Raw genomic sequence first — 24,491 nt, 5'->3', positions numbered from 1 at the left:
CACTTGTCACCTCAGAGACAATGGTGTGGTGAGTCCTGCTGTCTGAGGTTCCTTAGGACCATACTCCTCCTCTAATGTAATTTGAAGAATTATTTATTTTTATTTCTTGGGCATTGTTTTTTTGTTTTGTTTTTGTTTTTGTTTATTTTTTTGCCTGCATGTATGTCTCTGTAAGGGTGTCAGATGCTCTGGAACTGGAGTTACAGACAGTTGTGAGCTGCCATGTGGGGGCTAAAAGGAATTGAACCCAGGTCCTCTGGAAGAGCAGCCAGTGCTCTTAACCACTGAGCCACTTCCCCAGACTTTTCATGTATTTCTAAAGGGACACTAACTCATCATTCCTGTGGGTTATACAACACCCTGGGATATATTTGTTAAAGACTTTTAAAATTCTATTTTTAAAATTATATATGTATTGTATTTACATCATCCCTCTCCCCCTTGCCTCTTCTTACCCTCCATATGCCTCTCCAACCTTCTCAAATGTATGGCTTCTTTTTCTTTAATTATTATTTTTACAAACACTTATATACATATATAAATACAACCTGCTAGCCAGCCGAGTTCATTTAGTGTTGCTGTTTATATATATATATGTGTGTGCGTGTGTGTGTGTGTGTGCGTGTGTGTGTGTGTGTGTGTGTGTGTGACCACTTGGTTTCAGATAACCAATTAAGGGGCTCTTCTTCAGAGAAGACTGATTCCCCCTCTTTGAGAATTCATTAAGTACTTGTAGCCTTTCACCTATAGGTGAGTTCCTGTGAGATTTCTAAGATGTCCCTCATCCATGTTGGCATGGCAACATGTATTGCCATGGTCCAGTCTGTTGAAGTGGCCATATTGCTGAGATTCCATGGATGACTTAATTTTTTTTCCTGTCATATCTAGAAGACACTGTCTCCACAACAGACATCCTGATGCCCTGGCTCTTACAATCTTTCTACCTTCCTCTTCTGTGATTTTTCCCTGAGCCTTAGATGTAAAGATAGTATTATGTATGCATTCATTGGGCCTAGGCATCCCCTACCACCCTGGAATCTCCATTAAAGAACCAAGTGGACATTTGACATTTCATGAACAACATCCACTGCTTGAGACCTGATGTGGCTGTCTTGGCAGCATTTTCTTGGGTATCATAAACTTGGATAGCAACCAAGTTTAAACCAGATGATGCTTAGTAACCATAAACTATGGTTCACATTTGAAGAGGAGGTGAGGGACATCTCCCTTTTTCTGCTTCTCCGTTTTTCTTACTGTGGTAGGGTATAAGAGCTGACAGCAGAAACGGAAAGCAGGTTGTCTCCTATCCAAGTTCTCATTCCGGAGGCTGTCGCACTGAGAGATAAGGAGCCCCTGTGCTTCCATTTTAATTGATAAAATGTTGACAATGGGGTCTAGAACTAAAATTCAAGGGATTACCGGGTCAATATTGATTTGTGGTCCACATAAATTTGCCAAGAGGCACTTCCGCAGGTCAGGGAGGGTATTTGGCAGCTGAATGATTGCTCGCTGGGGTCCAGGGCCTTAGCTAGCACTCTGCATTCCAGCTTCAGTCCAACAACACCTCGGAGGTGAGGCACCTTCAGTGCGTGCTAACAAAGAAGAAAGAGAAGTCTGAGAACTGGGATGCTCAGGTGGGTGAATCTGGCTCCATTCTTTCATCTCTGTATGCCGTGTGCTGGGTTGGAAAATAAGCAAATTAGTGAAAATTGCAGCAAACTAGTAACTCTCCCTCACCAGCACCCTCTCCTTTGCACTGATTCCTTCTCTGTGTGGACTGTGTTCTGAGACAGGGTGTTACTTTGTAGCCTAGGCTGGCTTTGACCTGGAGGTTGTCTGCCTCACTGATCTGAGTACTGTGATCTCAGGTGCACATCTCATGCCCAGCTCTCAATTTCTATTTCCATGTCAGTACATGACTTTGTTTTATTCGTCTGTCTATCTATCTATCTATCTATCTATCTATCTATCTATCTATCTATCTATCTATCTATCTATCTAATCTATTTTGGTTTTAGGAGACAGAGTGTCTTAGTGTAACAGCCCTGGCTATCCGGGAACTTGCTTTGTAATCCAGGCTGGCCTGGAACTCACAGAGATCCACTTGCCTCTGCCCCCAGAGTGTTGGAATTAAAGGCATGTGCCACCATGCCAGCACATGACTTTGTTTTAGTCCCTTCTGCTGGCTTCTGTTTCCTTGGGTCACTTTTTAATCAACATCTGTCTGTTAGTTAATTTCTGATACTTGGATTAGAAAGGAACATTGTGTGTGTGTGTGTGTGTGTGTGTGTGTGTGTGTGTGTTAGTTTGAACTTAATTGCCCCCCATATCATAGGGATTGGCACTATTAAGAGATGTGGCTTTGTTGGAGTGGGTGTGTCCTTGTTGGAGGAAGTGGGTCACTGTGGGGGTGGAGTTTGAGTCCTCCTTTGCCATGGTAACCCAAAGTCGCAGTTGACTTCCTGTTGTCTGCAAGATGTAGCACTCTGAGCTCCAGCACCACGTCTGCCTACATGTCCCATGATAATGGACTGAACCTATGAACTGTAAGCGAGTCACCACAATGAAATGCTTTCCTTATAAGAGTTGCTGTGGTCAGGGTGTCTCTTCATAGCAAAAAAACTCTAACTAAGACAACTTCTGACAAGATGTGCCAGCACTATGTCTACCTTCATGCCTCAATGATGGTAATGGACTGAGCCTCTGAAACTGTAAGTGAGTCACCTCAATTAAATGTTTTCTTTAGAAGAGTTACTATGGTCATGGTGCTTCTTCATAGCAAATGTTATTATTCCTAGCCACTTCTGGAGTCACATGACCACACATGCACTGTCAGCAGTCAGGAAAAATGCTCAGTTACTCTAGGGCCTTACGTCATATGTAATCCGTGCACAGCATGGTCATGTAATCTGTATGCAGAATGACCATGTAATCTATGCACATTCATGGCATAGTTATGTAAGCTCATATACGCATGTGTGAAGTAACCTATAAAAGCAGACTCTACCCATTCCTTGCTCTCTCTCCCTCTCGCCAGAGGTTGGGTGCACCTCCCTCTCTCTTTCTCTCTTTCCCCACCTCCTCCACTCCCACATCTTTCTTTTCGGTAGGCCTACCCACTTCCACCCTTTCCCTTCCCTAATAAAAACTCTGATAGTGTGTTCCATTGTATCTTGTGTTTGCTCAAGCACGGTAAATAATGTTGCCAAATAAATAACATTGGTTCCATGACTCAGTAGTTACATGCACATATACATAGAATGAAACACGAGTTGAGTAAATAGAAAGGGAGAGCCAGTGTGTACTGTGCATGAAAAAGCTGATGTCTCCATCTTTGATTCATACATTGCAGCAAACAGAACATTTAGAGAGGGGAAGCAGACAGATACAATCAGGTCTTGGAGCAAAAAATGGGAAGAACATCAAGAATTCTTTCTCAGTTCCCCAACTGCCTGGTCTAAAGAATGGTCAGTGGGTCTCCAAAAGACATCCCAATGGGAGCAAGGAGGTATGACTATTGGTGGATATATTAAGGCAACTCCATGTTGTTTAAAGGGAGGTTTATTTTGGGGGCGGTAACTTATAAGTAAAGGGATAGGTTATAGGGTCTGGAAGAGGTGAAGTGCAGTTCAGCGGTGTTCTCTGCAGAACTCTGCTTGGTCTACCATCCAGCATCCAGGATTACCAGGAACCAAGAGAGCTGGCACATATGGATCTTGGGTCTTCAGGGCTCCCATCTCTGCCCTGTCTTAGGGGCAGGAAGGCATGACAGTTATCGGAAATCTCACTGAGTGTAGTACTTCCAGGTCAAAGCTGGAACAGCTACTCACTACAATTAACTATCACCATCCCCATACAACATATCTTAGGCCAGGCTGGAGAGAATCAAGTTCCACTCTTCTGTGAGTTTGCTCAAAGTCTTTCAGTTCATATAGCAGCAACCAACACAGCAGTCTGAGGTAGCATGGGAAGAACCCAGACCTTCCCTTGTTCTTCCAGTTCTCCTTCCTGACCCAGTTGCTCTTCAAGCTGTGCTTACTTCAGATGAAGGGACAATCTGTCAGCTGGCCAGGAGAGTCAAAGGAGCCTCCTTGGTTCTTCATATGTCAGAAAGTCTCTGGTATCTGTCAGTGGCTGTCTCTGCTTGTCTTGGGCCTGGCACTGTGACGAGGATTGTTGTCACATAGTCCTTGAATTGTCTGCTTGTGGCAGAGATTCTCAGATGCCTTTCTAGTTTTCAAATGGAAGTAGAATGACTCCCCAAGACCATCACCATCATTTTCCTGGGTGACTAGCAGTTTCCATCATGGAAACATAACAACACACCATTAGATTACCCAGGCAGAGGCATGTGACCATTTCCAGAAGCTTGTGTTCCTCATTCTGAAATTGTGTTTTCAACTTGACCTCCCCTGTTACTCTGTGGATGCCCTGGTTCCTGTATTTGCCACATTCCACTGAAATCATCTGTGTGGTTCTGACTCTCTATGGTTTGTCCTAGGTTTTCATCTTCTCTGAAAGACTTCTCCTCTCAGTCTCTAGTTCAGAGAATGGTGAAAACCAAATTGCCCAGAGATTGTTTCTGGCAGAAAACATGAGAAAGTTGATGTTTACAGACCACCAAATCATGAAAATGCTGATGTTTACAGAAAGCTCTTTGAAAGACATCCTCATGATTAAAGAGTGGTAAGAGAGGGAACCTGTATTCTGGGTGACCCCTGAGCCTGGGCAGACACAACCCCACACAGGGCTTCACCGTAGCTTGCAGGATTCTACCCAGGAAGCGATTCTTTGGGAGGCTAAGTTCATGACCAGCATTTACAGACATCAGGGGTCTGCTTTCCACATCTAAACCTCTGCTTTGTAATGATCATGAAGCCAAAGAATTTCTCTCTCCCATGACGGGTCAAAGCTTCACCTAACATAGCACAGTTAACACTGGATCCAGTACAGAAAAGATTACCATTCCATAGATGGGCAGTCACCACACACTGACGCTCACATCCTGACAAACACAGCCTGAGTTTCCACATTTGTTGCTTCTCTACTGCTGTTATAGAAATGCTAGATTGAAGTAGAACAATAAGTGATGTCCTATAAAATCCCATCACCTGTGATTTATGTATGTTACGGAAGTCTTTGTTTTGAAGAATATAAACTCAGGCATGGTGGACCAGGCCTGCACTTCCTGCTAGTATTGGAGACTGAGACATGAGGATCATATATTCAAGGCCTGCGAAAGCTGCAAAATAAGTTCAAGTCCTTGCCTCCAAATGAAAGTGGGAAGCCCTAGGTTCAATCTCCAGTACTGATGTATACACGTGAGAGAGAGAGAGAGAGAGAGAGAGTGTGTGTGTGTGTGTGTGTGTGTGTGTGTGTGTGTGTCTTCTATTGCTTTGATGAAACATTATGACCAAATGTAACTTTGGGAGGAAAGGATTTATTTCTGCATAGAACTCTCAGGCCACAAGCTATCACTGAGGGAAGTCTGGGCAGGAACATGAAGGCAGAAGCCATGAGGAACCATGCTTACTGGCTTGCTCAGACTGCTTTGCTATTGAATCTAGGACCACCAGCCCAGGGGTGGCTCAGCCCACAGTGATCTGGGCCCTCCCACATCAATCATTAATCAGGAAAATGCCTCAGAGACTTGCCTAAAGGTCACTCTTACAGAGGCATTTTCTCAGTCAAGATTCCCTCTTCCCAGACAGGGTGGATTTTGTGTCAAGTTGACAAAAATATTAAAATAAAAATTAACCAACACACACACACACACACACACACACACACACACACACACACACACACAGTTATAATGGGTTATAATTCCATAAAATTCCACTGCCAGGGTGCTTTAAATTTGACCCTACTACAGAGTTTGTTTATCTTGGGTTTGCCACAGTCTTCCACAAGTCCCATATACGCTCTAGCACTGAGCATTTTTGCCAAATAAACCAGATCGCTTGGGTGTTTGAGAAGTCGTTCTCTGATGGTGTGTGGATGATAAACTGAGTGGTGCCAGAAGCCAGGAGATCCCTAGGATGAGGATCAAATCAGACCCCTTGCTCTCCAGGACCCCCATGGCAGCCCCAGGCACCTTCCTTCCCAGACTGTGCATTCCTCCTGGTCATTTGACCTTCATACGGAGGAGGCTCTGGATGGAAAGAAGTGGTTGTGATACTCAGCATTAGAGGAAAATCTAGAGAATAAGTGATCTGGCCTCCTTGTTTGGTGTATGGGGAGGTGGGTACAAAGGAAAGAAGACGATATCTCTGCAGTTCCTGTTCAGGCTGCCTTGGTATGAGTATGGAGCCCATTCTCTTGAGACCCTGACCTCCTAAGATTGTTCTTTGCTGGAATTTGGGTGACGGTGATTCATCTTTGCTGTCGGACCCACTCTCTCAGTTAGCTTAGGTGAGAGAGGTCCCTGGAAACTTTATGATTTTTACTGGACAGGACACAGTTCTATCCAACTGTGATATACTACATGGATCTGAGTGTACCCAACCTAGATTCATCCTTCTCCACACATTTGTTGGTTTTATTTTGATGGGATCTTTCTGGTTATGGTGAGCCCTCAGCGACCACTAATCTCATTAGATGCTAAAACTAGTTCAATAGCATAACCAGAAAAGCCAGCACCTTTCTCTCTGATTCTGTTACTTCTCATGTCATTTCAAAGTGAGGACCACATCTGTCCCTTGGTTTGTTGGTATGGGGAGAGTCAAATATGCCTGAGCCATAGAGGCTAACCCTGGGAGAGGGCGTTTTCTTGAAAGGGAACTAGGATGCTTATCATCAGAGTGGAGGGAGATGGAGTTTGAGTGGACTCAGGAATGGATACCCAGGTATCCCTCTCTACCCTGGCCCATCCTAGTTTGGAAACCTGCTATTGATAGCTCTAGGTGGCAGAGGCCAGCCATGAAACTGGCTGGTGGGACTTTCTAAAGATAACTACCCTGAAATATTTGCAAAGACCAGATGTTTGGTGCTGTCCCTTCAATCCTGACTTCTCTGTCCTCCCTCAATCATACGTGGCTCACCTGGGCCAGCACCTGTCGCTGCTATACCTAGCTCCAGATGACAGACAGGTGGGAATCCTCCTCTGTACATGCAATGATGAGATCCATCCCAGGTTGAACCCAAATCCCTTTCCTGCCCTGTGAATCTTAGTCTGTGCCTAGGAGTCACGCAGGCCCACTTACAAGAGACCTCAGACAAATCAGTGCCTGTCTGGAGCTTGGGGTTGTCTCTAGGTTCTTGTGCCCTTTGTATTATTCTGAGGAGCTAAGTGCATTAAAAAAATCAAAGCAATTAACACAAAGAAACCTTTAACAGGAATATGCCAGCCAGCCCACATTCAGAAGGGAAGAATCAAAAGTCGAGTGGTGGCTGCTGTTAGGCGTTACCCACCACAGGCACCAAGGTATTGCCATCTTGGGAGCAAGTTCTTTGACATTCGGGGGAAGCATCGGCTTCATTAACTTGTGTGGGCATGAGGGGGGAGATGTCCCTGGGAACTTCTGGCAGCCTTGCAGGAAAAGGATGGTGACTGGTGATGGTGTGCTTCAGATTGAACTTGGCATTCACAGGAGTGATGGCCGTGTTACAGGAGATCAGCTGGCACTTCCAGTTTGTGTTCGGGAGTCTAATTACTGACCTGACACCCGTTGCTTCAAACAGGCCCAGGAAGGAGGCAGCTAACCGGTGAATGGAAGCGTCTGGTGCTGTGTTCGCCCGTCAGCCCTTTATCCACTTGTAGTCCTGTCGTTAGGCATGTTTCCCCCTTGATATTCTTAAAATGTAGAGGTACCAACCAGAGCAATTTAAAATGATATATAGTTATTTTTTGACTCCTCTCCTGTCGAGGGAGAATTTTATAAATGATGTCACAATAAACGGAATGTGAGAGAGCGCTCAGAGATGAAATTTGTAAGGGCAGAGACTCCGGTTGGAAGAAAAAGATCATCTTCGGGGCTCCCAAGTGCTAATGAATTAATGAGGAAGCCAAGCTAATGAGTCGAAAGAGGCATTCTTGTCAGAGGTTTTGAGGTAATAGCATGGAGTTATGGAGCAGGGAGACAGAGCCCGGGCATTCCAAGTGGCTCCCACAACTGTAGGGAGGAGACGGAGGAAGCCGGGATGATGCATTCCCAAACTCGGTGAAGACTCAGCGAGACAAAAATCAAAGAAAGATGGGAGCCTGGGCTGATGCGAAAGGTGAAGACAGAGCCCCCAGGAAGCCCCTAAATTCACAGCTTCTAGAGAAGTAGCGAGGAAGCAGGGGAAATGGGCCAGGGGCGTGGACCGGTCCCATCTTGACTTGGTAGGCATTGTGTCAAGGACAGAGAGCTAGTAGAGGGACAATGGAGGAAAGCTGAGTCTAGTCTGTTGGGTCTGGGGCAGAGAAGTGGTGATTCATAACTATATTTTGAATTAATCTATTCTTGTTCCTACCTTTGACAGGAGAAGGGGTTAAAACTAGGTTTGTGCAACTCCCAGGTGGTGTGACTCTGATTCTACTCAAGGTTTCCGACATTCTCGGTGGACGTGCTGGTGGTGCCTTGGCTCAGAGGGCTCACAGCATGAGCAGGGTAGGCCAGTGCCTGCACCCAAACAGGAAAATAACATGGCGAGGAGTCGGATGGGGTTTCCAGCCTTCTTTCTGTTCCACCAGGCTGCTACTTGCACACCGGAGTTATGGGCGTCAAGTGAGAACATGGAAGAGTTTTTGTAAACTCCAGAAGTCTCAGGAAAACCTACAGAATCCCTCCACAGGGTTCTCTGAGGCCTCGAACAGCAGAGTTCTGCATCCTACTTGGATGAGTGTTGAAGGCATCCGGGTAATTGTGGTTATCCAAAAACCAACCACACCTGCTGCATCTCTGATGGTGGCTTCTCTCAGGGCTTCTGTTGCTCGCATCATTCCTTCACTTAGAACCTGGAATGTAGCCATCAAGAGAAGTCAGAAATGCTTCAGAGGGCTTCCAGTGTGGGAGGGAAGTGGACACTTGTCAGTCACCCCTCATGAAGCTTGTCAGTCATGGTATATAATCATTTCTCAGCTCAGTGCCTGTAAACATGTCGCCCACCTCTCCTCTACAAATATGTCTCTTTCTCAGTCCCATCTTGTCTTTGGGAACATCCTTCATACATTGAAATGAAGATGGGAAAGTATAGCTATTCCCTTGGTCACCTGAAGCTGGAAGCACCCCTACATCACCTCACTGGTGGTGGTCACACTGCCTGCCACGACCACATTTCATGACCTGTCCACTCCAAAAGGGAAGATGAGTTTGATGATCACTGGAGATGCAGCATCAATATGGCAGCCAATACAAAGGGAATCTAAGATGTTAGTTAACTGTATCAATGAACATCTGAGTAGTCGAGTGAGTGGATTTTCTTCAAGTTCCCCAACTAAAGTCAGTCATGCTGAAAATTGATATCTCTGAAATAATAGACAAGTTACTTCATGAGTCCCACAAATCACAGAATTGATCTCATTTATCTTTCCCTGTGGCCTCTAGGATGCTCAACACTCCCTTTTTTTTTAGGATGATCCATCTAGCCTACATTCCAGCTGGAAGCCTTCTTTCCTGTAAGATCTCATGGCCGTTTCTTTGCTTACGTCTTTCTGTAACTGTGTTGATTCATTTATTCAAGAAAAAGAGGGCCATGAACTTCTTTTATGTGTGATGTGGGTGGCCATCCTCACCAACTGCTCTGCCATGGACAGAGATTCATGGACTGTCCTAAATGATAACCTTCCTGCCTGCATTTCCCCCCCACCCCAGGGTCCGTCTCTTCAACAAAATACGGTATTGCATCCTTGCACATTCAGATGAAAAATCCTATCGTTGGCGATAACTTCGCATGATAGAATCTTAATAAACTTTCTGTGTTTGATTGGCTGGGATAACGAGAGATACCTATCATGTGTGATAGCTGTGCGACAGAAGATAAGCTGGTCATCATTTTCAGATAAAAATGCCCATCCATTCACAGATTGCAATCACGGTGGTGCCATGGAGTGCCCGGTCTACTCTAGTTAATTAAACGCTAAATGAAATTCAGGGCTCTGGCTCCTGCAGCGTCAACGATCTGTCTCCATGGTGGTGGGGGCAGTGGGTAGGAGGCAGAGCCACAGAATACAGCCTGAGAAGTCTGCCAAGGGGCTAGTGGTGGCTCAAGAAACCTAGCTTCCACACAGCTCCCCTTCTTTGAGAAGTTTTCTGGAGAACTCCAAGGGTGATGTCTGGCCTCCCTTTTTTGCTCTGATGGCTGTGGGCCTAAAGTATTCGTCAGGGAGGAATAAGACGGCAAGGAGCACTTCTGCATGAGCCCACTCAAATGGCAATGGGACAGACGTTCTTGGGATGCTGATTTATGCACAAAATCCTGAAGTCCATTTGGGTGGAGACGACAGAAGCCTGCCTAGTGTAACAAATCAATGACCTCACTCTCTTTGGGACCCTGAATCAGGTAGTCTCATCTTTCTGTGTCTGGATTCACTTCCTTGGAGGTTTGTGGAACTGAGCACCAGCCACTGTCAATGAGCTCTTCCTATCTTTGCCAAATATTGATCTAGATGATTCTCATTCAATAGTCTTTGGAAGGAGACTATTGCTGCCCAGGTAATCATAAATCTCAGATTTCCCAGGGAGGCCCAGATAACCAATGGTAGAGCAAGGAGTGGAATGCACATTTATTTAGTGTATAGTAAAGAATAGCTACACTTGCTTTAGGAAGTATGTATGAATAGGAGCACCACTGAGTCTTGTACAAGAGCTGGTGTGACTATGGATATGATGTATAACATATAAGCCCTCCCTTCCCATGTCTTCTTTTTTCTCATCAATGCCAACTTCTGTGTCCCACTCAAGTGTCTTGTGCAATGAGGAGGGCTCTTATCACCATAATTGCCTTAGTTGTAATGGAAGAGTTTGTTTCCTAGTTTTTGTTGGTATTCTTCTTCAAAGCTAAGCTTCTAAGACAGGATCAATTCCAAGATTTCATTTTCTCTAAGAATCTTTCCAAAATTTCAGCTATTGACTTTCCCTGGAGGAAGTGAGGCCTATACAAGAGGCCTTGGCTCTTCTCCCTCTTAAGGCTTTCCCTCAACAGCATCTCTCACAGCAGGAGTCTATGGCTTCCAGTGGGGTGGATGTTATAGACCCTTCAAGATGCTGGAACAAAATGCCTCAGGCTGGGTGGTTTATAAACAACTGAAGTGTACAACTGGCTGTGGTTCTTGAGGCTGAGCAGTTGAAGATCAAGGAAGCCTCAGATTGGGTGATGGATGGCTTGATGGTTCTCTGCTTCATAGATGGAACTTTCTGGTTGAGTTCTCATATGGTGGAAAACTCAAAGGGAAGGAACTCCCTTAGGCAGATTGTGAAGACACGAACCTCATCCATGAGGGTGAGGACATTATGACCTAATCACCTGACAATGGCTCAGCCTCTCAATACTGTTGTACCGAGGATTAGGCTCCATCATATGAACATGTGGTGTTTCAGGGAAGGACCAATCCTTGGGGCCCTATCAGAAGACTGTAGAGGACAGGAGGATGGCCTAGTTATCCAGGCTCCATCAGTCAGAGAATAAACTGTGTTCTCTGTGAATTAGTATAGAGACGTGACTGAGCTCCCGAACATCTGAAATCAACCAGCACTACAAGAGAGAGCCCAAGAGAGGCACAGAGAACATGGAAACAGAGAGAAAACACAGGACAATCAGTTCTAGGCTCAACCTTTTCAGCAACAATATCGCCCAGATAACACAAGTAAAGAATGCCACTGTGAAGAAAGGAGAAAAGGAAATTTTTGGAAAGCGAATGTTAACTTGACCAAGAAAAATAGCTGACTAGGAACAATAATAACATCAAAGACAAGCTCAGCAGAATAAAAGAGAAAGGAAGAGCTGGGGTGGTCAGTGCCTGTCTGTCCTTTTGCATCTGGGACAAGTTTAGTGGCTGAAGATAGCAATGGTATGGTATAATGCCTTATAGGTTTATAGGTGAGTGGCCTGTCCTGGGCGTGTGTGTCCTTTTGTTGAAATCTGGCACTGATGGAAGCCATGGGTAGAATCATTCCTTTGCTTTCTTTATTTCCAAGAAACCACCCATGTGCCTTGGCCTGCGGTACCCCTTTCCATCCCCAGAGCCAGCAGCAGTGTGCCAGATCCTTCTCATGTTCTTCAGTGCCCCTTCCCCTCTATTCTCAAGGATCCTTGTAATTACGCCAGATTTGCCAAGACATTCTTCTCATCTTTAGAACAGCTGATCAGAAGTCTTAATCCCAGGACCTGTGGAGATAGCTCTGTGGGTAAAGTGCTTGCTGCATAAGAATGGGGACGGGACTTCAGATCTCCAGCACCCACATAAAGTGTGTGTATGGCCATATGCATGCTTGCAACCCCAATGGTGCGTGAGTAGGAAGGAGGACGCCTGGGGCTTGCAGGACACCAACCGGGCTCCAGGTTGATTGACTGAGAGATCTTGTCTGAATGAATAAGGAAAAGAATGACAGAGCAGGGCCGGTGTTGTCCTCTGGCCTCCTTGCATGAGCATGGGAGGGTGCACTCAACACACATATGCAAGTACACCACATACAGGTGCTCACACAGATCGACCAGGTCCCAGGAATGCTAATGCAACATTCAAAACGCTGTAACGATAAGCACGCATCCTCAATAGAGAGAGATAGAGACCCAGAATCAGGCAGGAAGAGAAAACAGAGATGAATGGGAAGAAGAGCAAGGAGAGACAGGGAAGGCACGGGGAGAGCTGGAGGAGTGAGAAGGGCCAAGGAATGGGAGACTCTACCAGCCTTGCTAGAAGGAAGGGACCAATGCTTATTGGTCTCCAGACCCTTTTGTCTCCGCTCTCTAGCCCTCTATAGAAGAAAGGGTTCTCTTTTTGCTAAATAAACAGTCATGGAGCTCTTCACTGCTCGATGCTGTTACTAGTTAAAGCTGCTATCCCAGGGTGGATTTGACACATCACGGAGCAGAAGGAAGTTTTCTGACTAAATTCCATCGCTGAGAATCAGGGTCAGCTAATCCCCAAAGTGTTTGGGGAGCTTTTCAATTTTCTTTTATTCAAAAATCCCATCTGTAATTATCACCTGGGAGGGAGTCCTTGCTTCACCAAGTTGACTGATATCCTTGACTGCTGGGGAAGCACGGAGGTGTTAGAGTGTTCTAGAAAGAGCCATATTGCCTGGCACGGCTTTGACGAAGACTGCGTGGCAGGGGGAGACAAAGAAGGCTTCAACCTGGATCCTGTGCGTGCGTTAGTAACTCTCCCACGCTTTTCCTCCGCTGGGCCTTAGCCCAGCTGGGGTCAGCTGCTTCTCTGGGTCCCTGAAACTCTCAGTTAGAATGGTACAACCCTTAGACCCACCTGTTTGTTCTCTGTTTTGTTAGCCAAGCAACGGACTGCTAAAGCTCCCTCCCTCCTGTTGGTGCTGGCAGTGAGAGGCCAGAAGCTCCATGCTACGCTGTGCCAAATATAACAATATCCTCTCCCTCCTTGCTCCCATTTTCAGTTCACGCTCAGTTGCTATCCTAACATTCTGCCACTGCATTTTCTGCAGACTACTCATTTCCCCTTGCAAACGGAGAGCACGCGGGCAAATAGGCAGAGGTGAACGTATAAGGGGAATGTTGGGGGCCCGCAGTCACAGGTGGATGTACTCAGGTGAGACCCAAGTCCTGTAAATAACAACCGTATCTTCAATCATCGTGAGCAGTGGCTCATCATCCTTAGGGCTCTATAGACTGTGAAGTGCTTCTCCGGATACGGGTCCTGGGATGCCATTCAGGATTCACAGCATCTCTTGATCACAGCCCTTCCTCCCTTTGGTTCGTTCTACAAGGTGAAACGGATAGAGGGTACACAGAGGTTGTCTTCCCAGGACTTGACACTGCCCTGACTGAGTGACCATGGGGTTCTAGAGCCAAAATTGATCCCAAGCTCCTCCTAGTTGTAACACTCCATGTCAGTTTGGCATCAACTGCCTTAATTTACATACCCACTGAGCCCCTGATCACCTGGACAAACAGAATACAGACACCTCAGTATCTCTTCACTCTTCTTGATCTGTAGCTTTGTGTCTTACAATATCAGGAACTCAGTATGGATTGTCCTGAACGTAACCCACCTGTCACCTATATCTAAGTGTGGGTTGTTCTGATTGTTCAAATCTCTGCTGTCCACTTGTATCCCAGGGAGTGAGGAGTTATCTCAGCTTGACCAAAATGGATCTGTGACTTTAGAATGTCAGATTAGAGTCACATGGAAAGCTCCCCAGGGACAGGGAAGCTTCTCTGGAGGAGACATCTCTTGGTGACATGCTCTGCATCTGTGCCCCTTCCTCCAGTTACAACAGGGCAGGGCTGGGGCTAGCTGGCTTCTCCAAGGACATTCTTGGGAACTTTTGACTCAGGACCTAATGGAATTCATATTACTTTCCTTTACAGGAATCTGGATTCCCTACTTTTTCATGTAATGTGTGTGTGTTAATTAAAGACCCACTAAATGCAAACCCCAGCTAGATACATGGGAATGCAGGCCAGGAAAGACCAAGCCTCAGAACCTTCACAGTGCTGAGTTATGTAATGACTATAAAGAATTCACCCTAAAATGCAGAGTGAATTGAAGCCTAGAACAGAAAGGGTGTAGGCCTTTTGGACAGCAAGGAGACTTGTGTAGATGGTTTTGGGGCCTCTAGGAGGGGGCACTGTCTGAGATGAAGCCACAGGCAAGATGTGGCTAGGTCATGTTGGTCCTGGAGAGTGTCAAAGGGATGACACACTAGCTGAGTGGCTTTGGAGGCACCCTACAGCTGGGGATGAAAGCTGGGGTATGGAAGATCACCTGGGACTGTCAGTTAAGATGTAACTTGAATTAGTGACAGACTGACCACCTACACCAGGCAGAGACAGTGAGAGGAGTGAGGAGGGGCACCACCTCTTCGCATGGCTGTAAACCCAAAGGCCTGGATAACAGATTTCACAAAAGGTTAATCAAAAAGGGTGGTCAAGGCCTAACCCCAAGAGTTCCAGGGCAAGGCAGGCCACAAAGGTTGTGCTATAACCACGAGCTTCGGGAGGATAGAATACAACGGCTCACTTTCATTGCGTACTTAACGTTCATGTGCCAAGTGTCATGGTGGATGCACCATGTGCAGAAGCTCATTTAATCCCAAGGGAAAAACAACACTGGGGCCAAGCAGGGGATGGCGTAGCCTCTATCAGAATACAAAATACAAGGGCACTGTGGCTGCAGTGGTGCAGGTGATCACCCTGCTCTCTGATGCAAGTGTCACACACTCAACCCTGCCTGGTCATAAAATATGATGCACTGATGGAAAGTTACTGGGATGGTCAGCGTCTCCTCACAGAGGAGGGCCTCAGTCCCATTTTCTGTTGCAGGTCCCCTGAATGATGGTACCCACGTGTGGGATCTGCTCAGTGTATCCACACACTCACACCTGGACACACAAAATGTGCTCACATTCCAGCCACTGAAGAAGGGATCTGAGGCATAAAGGAATATCCATAAACCATTGGGTCTTTGGGAGCGACAGCGTCAGCTCTTCCCAAATCAGTGTCCCTAAAGGTAGGCAGCTAACAGCACTTGCCATCACACTAGGAGGGGCCACAATGAGGTGACCCCAGTTCACCTTTTACAGTTCTGTACTTGCCATTGCCTTGGGTGCTCACCTATGCCAGGAACTCCAAGGTGTCCCTTCTATGTCTTCCTATCACGTGACCTTTGAGCAGCCAATGAGCAGAACTGTAAGTTGTGCTGTGCAGACAAGGAACCTGAAGGGCATTGGCTCAGTGGCCTGGTCGACCCTCAGCCTTCGGGAATAGTTTCTCTGGCCTTGACCGCCAGCTTACTATCACAGATCTCTGCTTGCACTTGATCCCCAGATCAGTGTCTTCTGGTTGGCCACATGGCAGCTGTGCCTGGATTAGTCATTTTCCTGCTTCCACATAGGGCTGGTGATCTTGAGCAGCCCCTGGGTGTGGGATTTGGGGAGGCACCATTAGATAACCATATTCCCCAGATTTCACATGCAAAATGGCCCTGTGGTAGCCTGGCCTCTTATATCTCGAATTTTTCATAGATCATGGGGCCTCAAAGGTGCCTCCTTTTCCTCCCTCAAAAAGGTTTTATACTGAAATAGGCACTCAGACTAGGTGATTTGTCGCTGCTATGTTGGATTAAAAAGTATAATGTAAGATGAAAACTCCAACTCTTCTATTTTATATTTATTTATTTTTTTAAAGGAAATCCGGCTGATTACAACTTGTTAGATCTTCTGCTTCTCCCGTTCCATTTAGGAGGGAAAAAAATGTGACTTTATATTCCCACCCACTGATTTCTGACTAAAACAGAACTTAGTAGCATGCTGATCCTGCTGGCTTTTTAAATGAAAAACTTATTCTTTTTAAACTACTGGAAAATTATATTTAAAAATCAGCATAATTCCATTGCCTATTCTTTCTGGATTCTTTGAATAATGGGGCCTGGTTTGTAGAGCAATTCCCCATTCTGATGTGCAGATCTGGTCATTGACGGACACACAAACTGGTGATCTGAATTTACTAAGCTGAGAAAGCCGTTTCTATGTGTTGATGAATGCAATTCAACTTGAGATTGTTTTCCCCTATTTTAATTATCACCTTTGAAGGTAAAACATGAGTAGGTTTTCGATATTATGACAATATTGTAAGTATTGTATGGGAATATCATATGCATTCTGTAGACCTTTGATAAGTACATTCCTGAACTATAGAAGCATTAGTAACAACAGATTGCTTGAAGTTGCTAAAGTTTGAAATTGTTTGCTGTCTTATCAGTAAGTACCTGGGATGGTGTGTGCTATGGGATATCCTGTATGCTGTGAATATATGTTGCTATGATTGATTGATAAATAAAATGCTGATTGGCCAGTAGCCAGGCAGGAAGGATAGTGTAGGCGGGACAAGGAGAGAGGAGCATGCTGGGTCGAAGAAGGCTGAGTCAGGAGACGCTTCCAGCTGCCACGAGGAGAAGGATGATGTAAGATACTGGTAAGCTACAAGCCATGTGGCAACTTATAGATGAATAGAAATGGGTTCATTAAGATATAAGAACAGATAGCAAGAAGCCTGCCATAGCCATACAGTTTATAAGTAATATAAGTCTCTGTGTGTTTACTTGGGGGACACCAGTGGAAGTGATTTGTCCTGACTGCTGGCAGGCCGGGACACAGGACAACTTTTCAGCTACAGGTGTATCTATTAGAGCTGGCACCTTGCCACCTTCCCCCACTCATTCAGCTGCCAATCAGCCAAGCGTTCACACCTAACAACCTATCTAGAACTTACTTAGAACTCAGAAGCGGTGAGAGCCTCCATGTTAGAACCTCTTTATTTATCTGAAAGGGGTGTCTCCTCCCTGGCTGTGGGAGTCCACCCATGGTGCCTGTCTGACAGCTCACCCCCTGGTGTGAAGTCTGAGGATATGGGCTTGTCTAGCTTACAGTGTTAAGGCAGCAAGAGGGCACAGCTGAGCCAATCCGGTACACAAGATGGAAACTTGTGAGTCAGCGCTAATATGAAAGGGGTGCTCTGAGTTGGGCAGCATCCTTGAGAAAGTGAAAAGTGTGATGCAAGTGTAGGATGAGGAGGTCTGGGAATGGCCTGCAGGAGGGGAAATTTTTCTGGATGAGCACAAGACATTTCTCTGGGTTTCTGAAGACCACAGTGTAGAACAGTGTTGATTTACTGGTGAGATGCACTAAAATAAATAAATAAATAAATAAATAAATAAATAAATAAATAAATAAATAAATAAACAGATACGAAGAGAAAATGGAAGCAAGAATGAAGCCTTCTTCTTCTTCTTCTTTTTTTTTTTTTTTTTGCACTATGTGACAGGCACTGTATTGGCACCCATCCACATTTGGCATCTGACTTTCACGGCATCCTGGTGAGGTCCATACATTCCTCTTTTCCTTTTGGTCAGAGCAAGAAACTGAGTTGGACAGGAGTTGGAAAGTTACTCGCTCAGGGATATTTCAATGACACAGCTGTTAGAATCCACAGCCCTGGGACTACATGGCGTAGAGTCCATGGTACTCTGTGGGCTCTGTCTTCTGGATGAGACCAAGAAACAAGGCAAAAGAGAATTTCCAGCAGAGCCCCCTTCTCATGGCCTTGATGCTGTGTGTAGTACAGGCCTCTTTTCTGCAGTTCTCCTAATGGTGTTTGAAACATAAAGCCACCCAGCAGCTACTGGCCAGGGATGGAGAGTCTCAAAGAGCATGCAGAGGGCTCACAAAGGAACTCAGATTTTGGAAATGCATCAATGTACTGGACAAAACTCAAGGAGCAGTGACTCTGTGCTAAGTACAAGGTGATAGAAATACTCTGGTCCCAACCCAAGGAGCTTGGGGACAATTGGGAAGGTAGCCTTAAGAGCAAGAAAGCAGGCTTGCTCCCTGCTAGACCCTAGAACAGAGAGAGGACTGTGGGTGATGCCAGAGAACAGCAGACACAGAGTGTCTTGCAGGCAGCAGATGGAGAAGGCAGGGGCATGTCCCAGAGGGAAGGAATAACATGGCCATAGGACGGCAGGCAGGCAACAATCGGGTTTATCTGGAAAACACTGTATGGACCTGGCTTTGCCCTAGACCACTAGACATGGACAGCAGCCCCTCAAACCTGCAGAAACTCCATGGGTTCCCACGGGCAGGGAGGTATGCATTCTTCCCAGTCATTCACTGGCATTGGCTCATGGGTTCCTAAGAAGCATCCATGGTGGGTGGGGGTGTGCCTGAGCAAGAGAGAGTGGGGGACAGTTTGATGAGATTTCCTTTGAACAATTCTATCTTCCCTGTCATCTCATCAAAAACAAACAATTGCGCAGTCCGCTCGGGGAACGCAAGTAATCGTATGCAGTTCTTTGTCCTCTGTAACCTTTTCTATTTTCTCACGTGTCCTTAAAAAGACAGATGGAGCTACAGATGATTATCAGGTAAGGGGAGAAAGAGATAAGTAAACACACAGTAATAATACAGTTCTCTGAAATCATTGGTTGTTTCCCTGCCGAGGATGTACACTCCAATAAGCCATTATTTAATGTCTTATTCTGCTTCTTAATAACAATTCCAGGAAGGCAGGCGTTTTCTCATTCACACCCTAGGCTCCCCCTGTGAACAGGTTCTGGAAGGCAGTCTCTGTCTCTGCCTCTTCTTCCTGCCGTTCCCCACCTCGGGTTGGTATAGTTCGGTTGTAAGATGTCCCCCATAGGCTCCTATGTTTGCACATGGTGGCCCCAGCTGGCAATGCTGTTTGGGGAGGCTGTGGGACCTTTAGGTGGAGGAAGTGGGTCATCAGGGTGCGCCTTGATTGTTTCCAGCCTGGTCTTGCTGGTTAGCTCTCTTCTCTGTTCCCTGGCCTGTCCTGATGTGAGGAAGCCCCTGCCACCGTCTGCTGCCTTGCCTTTCCTACAGTGATGGGTCTTTCCTTTGCAAACCATGAGCCAGAATACAACCTTGCTATTTTAAGTGGCTTCTTTCGTCACAGGAATAATAAGAAGAACTAAGACAGATCTGAACTTTCCACCCTGATGGATGTGTGTTTGCCCAGCTCCCCGTGACACAGGGCAGTAATTTGCATCGGCGTTCTGCAGACATCCAACTTCCTCTGCAGCCCCCAGAAAAGAGCACACATTTCTATGTCTGCACCACTGCTCAAGGGCACCTCCTCCTTCTCACTTTGTTGGTGCCATTTTTGGGGTTACTGAGAGGAGGGTCAAGCAGTGGAGAAAAGGCCGCTGGTCTGGGATGAACAGGCCTGGTTGTGAACTCTTATCTTTCCCATAGACTTGAGGAAGAAGTGTGGTGCCATCTCTGACACTGGCAGGTCCTCCCTAAGAGTCTGAGCAGGGATGGTGGTGACCTCAACGGATGACCCAGCTGACTTCTGGGAGGTGGACAGAGAGAAGTGACGTCAGTCAATTTCACCTGTCATCCTCAAGCTCACACACTGCAGGCTCTGGAGAAACCTCTTCCCAGAGCTATGCTAGAATCTTGGCTATTGGTTTGACATCTGAGCTTAGGAATGTTGGAAGCAGTGGGCTGCATGCCACTGTCCCTTACCAAGGGTCGGAGTTCTGCCTGCCTGGAATCCTTCAGAAATCCATTCCCTTTGGAACCTATTACTTCCTTGTATGAGTGTATCCTGCTGGCTCAACATGTCACTTAGGTCTGACCAGCAGGTGTTCCATGCATAGTTAGTTTGCAGATAAAATCGAGGGGAACCTTTAAGCTTGCATTTCAGACAAATGAAAAATTCACTTTAAGTTTAATATGTCTTAAATATAATATGTTCTATACTTATGCTGAAGAACAAATGTCTACCTGAAATTCACATTTAACCAAGTCTCCGTATTTTGTGTGTGCACACGATTGGGCAGGTACGTCCCTGCAGGTGGGGATTAGAGGTCAGCCTTGGGTGTTGTTCCCAGCAGCCATTCAGTCTGTTTTTTGAGACAGGGTCTCTCATTAGTCTAGAGCTTATGGGGCAGACTAGACTGCCTGGCCAGCGAGCCCTATTGAGTCTCTGCCTCCCCAGCACTGGGTTACAAATGTATGCCACCACAACTGGCTGTTGTATTTAGGCTCTAGGGAATCAGGTTGGTTTCCTTGCAAGGCAAACACCTTACCAATTGTGCGATATCCTCAACCCACCTCTCGTGCTCGTGGAATCTGGACCCCAGCCAGGTGTTTTTCCTTTGTACCTTTCAAGCATTCTCATGTCATTATCAACACACCATATACCTACACTGTGCATGTGCAGCTGGTCTCTTCTCAGACCAGGCTCCACACTGGGTGTCCTCTCTCCTTGGACTGCAGCTGCTGTCCTTCCATGGCTGCCCTTCTTTCTTTCTTAACCCTATTATATCCACTTCTTGTACGGACTTTTTTTTTCTTTCTAAAATGTAAGTCACATAAAGTCACCACACAATGAACAGCTCCAAATTGAGTCTGACTCCCTCTAATCCCAATGAGCCTCACCACCCTCCTCACCTTGTGCCTCACAGTCTGATGCCATCTCACTCTACGTTTCCCTTTTCCTTGGGTCCTTGTGTAGACACACCAAGTCTAGCCCCATCTACACGGCTTTCACATTTCCTATGCCCCCTTGTGCCCTCAAATCCTACCGTCACATCACACAGTTGACAGAGCCCCATCCCCGCCACTCTGTCTCTCCAGCTCGCCTTTAGTTCTTAGCATTGCTTGCTGGCATCTAGCATGTTCGGTGTTTCTGTGTGTTATTGGTTTATGGGATGTTTTCCTGTACACCTCCCTCAGAGGTGGGAATTCAAGCCACTCTTTGGATCTCTTCTATCCCTAATGCCCAGCAGAAGGCTTTGTGAACCCCAATCAAATGGTTTGAAGAATGAGACCATGACTGTCCTCTCTCATCTCAGGAGATGGGGAGGTCCTGGGACTCCAGGGTCCAACTTCCAATCCCCCATTTCCTTCAGGACTGAAGACAGCAGATCCTTTCCGAATTCCTTGTTCCCAGCTCGAGGCAGACACCTGGTGGGATTTGAGCATCCACCACTTGGGGCAAACAGTTGAGCACATTGCTGGCGGTTGGCGATGAACCAAAAGGTCTTGATTAGCCAGCTTCTAAAACACAGCTACTGGAAAAAAAAAATGAAACTAAAGAAAATCAAATCAGCCTCGGAAAACTTTGAGTGCTACACACATCCTTAATAGATTCTGACTTCAAGCTTTCTCTCTAGGGTATCGAAGTTCAGAACTGCTAAGTAGTCGAATATATTTGTGAAGAAAAAATCCATATGGACAAAGAACACAATAAACATCTCTAATTAGGAGTAAAATAGGCAGATAAAGGACTCCTGTGCATGCTACAGCCGCGCTGGGGATGCCGGCCCTGGAGCTGTCTCCCCCTCCACCAGTGCGGAGATTTTGATTTATATGAATGTTGGCTATTTGCAGCATGATAACTCTGCTTTGCCATCAGAAGACAAAAAGACACGTTTGAGGAGTGGGTCGTTAATATTTATTAAAGTTTTCTGTATGCTTATTGTTGGAGTTCATCTTTGCAGCTCATTCAAAAAAAAAAAAGATAAATCTCTGACAGGATCTCTGCCCTTATGGAATCTATATTTTTGGTCAGTGCTTTTCATGAGGGCCGTGTGCAAAGGGGATGCTCCACCTCTGGCCTCTGGCATGACATCTATGGGCTACATGAAGTTAGTGAAAAGAAAGGTGGTTAGTAACACCAAGGAACTGGATCTAACGTGCAGTTAATTGTCATTGATTTATACTTAAACACCACATGTGGCTAGTGGCATTGGATAACATAATCTGAAAAAGACAAAACATCAGAACTCTGGAAAGACAAAATAAGTCAATGGCAAGGGGAGTAAGCTACTCAAGTCTACCTCCTCCGCCAATGGAACTAACTTCTCTATGCTTGGTGTTCACATCTCAAAGGTAGGGTGGTAGTAGCTCCTGTCATAGTGGGCTGGTCCAAAAGAGGATAAATATGGGAAAGGCATGTGGTCTAAACCTGGGGCAGAGTGAGCCCTTTGTATGTGACCACAGAACTGACACAATAGGGTGGGGATGGAAGAGACAGGCTGTCTGTTATCTGCTGCACCTAACCAGGCAGCAAGTCCTTCTGGCTTTCTTTGCAAACCCTAGGACTGAACCCAGGGACTCATAAGTTCATGAAGGCTCAACCAGGGCTCTACTACTGACTTATGTCCCTAGACCTCTTTTTGTTTTTGACATTGTGACAGGGTCTCACTAAGTTGCCCAGACTGGCCTTGAACATTCAATCCACCTACTTAGCTCTCCTAAGTAGCTGAGATTAAAGGACTGTGCCACCAGGGTCAGCTTGCTTATGCAATCTAGAAGTAAATATCCTAGCCCTCATTTATCCAACATACTCTACTGATGCCTTAGGTGTGTTCTAGGTGACAGGCATATGACACACACACACACACACACACACACACACACACACACACACACACACACACACAGAGTGTTGCTTGTATCTGGACAGAGCTCCCAGACCAGCAGTGGAGACAGACTATGAACAGAACATTACACTTTGCTTATTAATTCACCCAGAATTTACTGAAGGCAAACCACAAACCAGCCTGGTTTTTGCCTTTGAAAATTTATTTGTGAATAAGACAAGCCAAGGACCTCACCCTTATTGAACTTAAATTCTAACATCAATCAATCAAGCAATCAATTAATCAGCCAATCTAATATCATTGACAGACTGGAAGTCAAGAAGAGTTGAGCACTCATAAAGAGGGGGAGGGGTGCCCTAGAAGCTGTGTGGCTGGGGAGGAACTCTTTCAGAACCATAGTCTGTGTTCACATAGTACAGTGATGAAGAACAAGGTAGTTGTCCAGACCAAGGATGTTCAACCAGTGATACAGATGAGCCAGGATGGAGGCAGCTGGACAGGTGGATTTTACGAAGGTGTTGAGTGAGCAAACCAATTCCAGATACATTTGGGGTAAAAGAGAAGCCTTTTCTGGATCCCCTGTAAGTAGGGAACACGTAGTTCTAATGGGACCCATGACTGGAGCATGGAGGAAGGTGCTGTCTCTTGACAATGGGTACGTCAGAAAAAGAGCAATGGATGGAACAGCAAGGGCTCTCTACTTAGACTCTGGGTGAATTCATTCTCCATGGAGACAGAGTAATGATGTTTTACATCTGGTAGCAACCAACAGATTCTGGGAGAGAAGGAAGCATGGCCTCCAGTTGTGTACCTACTGGTAAGCCCACCAGACCCTGATGGTTTGATCCAGACTCAGGATCACACAGCCTTTGTGGGACATGAAACTAAACCCAGGCTAGTAAATGAAGGAAGGAGATTCACAGGGAGAAGTGTGGGTAGATAAGAGGGAAATGGGAGGGGGGGGGCACAATGCATTGTGGTGGTTTAAATGAGAATGTACCCCGTAGGCTCAGGCATTTGAGCACTTGGTCTGCAGTTGGTGGTGCTGTGTGGGACAAGGTTAGAATGTGGGGGCCTTGCTGGAGGAAGCATGTCACGGGGGGGGGGCACTGAGAGTTTAAAGACTGGCACCCATTCCAGTTTTCTCTCTCTGCTTTGTGCTTGTGGTGGGAGATGTGAGCTCCCAGCCATGCTTGCTGCCACTCCTTCATACCATAATGGAATCATCTCTCTGGAACCGTAAACCCTAACAACCTCTTCCTCTATACACTGCCTTGGTCATGGTCTTTTCTCACAGCAACAGAGAAGTAACTAAAACACATACAATGTACATGTATGAAATTATTAAAGAACAATTTTTTTAACTAATAAAGTGTTTTTAAAAGAGGTTTATTTAGTTCCGACTATTGGAAATCCAAGAGCAGGATACTGGCATGTACTCTGCTCTAGAAGGGCTCCA

Source organism: Peromyscus leucopus, chromosome 14 (genome assembly GCF_004664715.2).
Source record: "Peromyscus leucopus breed LL Stock chromosome 14, UCI_PerLeu_2.1, whole genome shotgun sequence".
In the NCBI taxonomy this organism is placed as follows: Eukaryota; Metazoa; Chordata; class Mammalia; order Rodentia; family Cricetidae; genus Peromyscus; species Peromyscus leucopus.
This window is presented reverse-complemented; position numbering follows the sequence as displayed.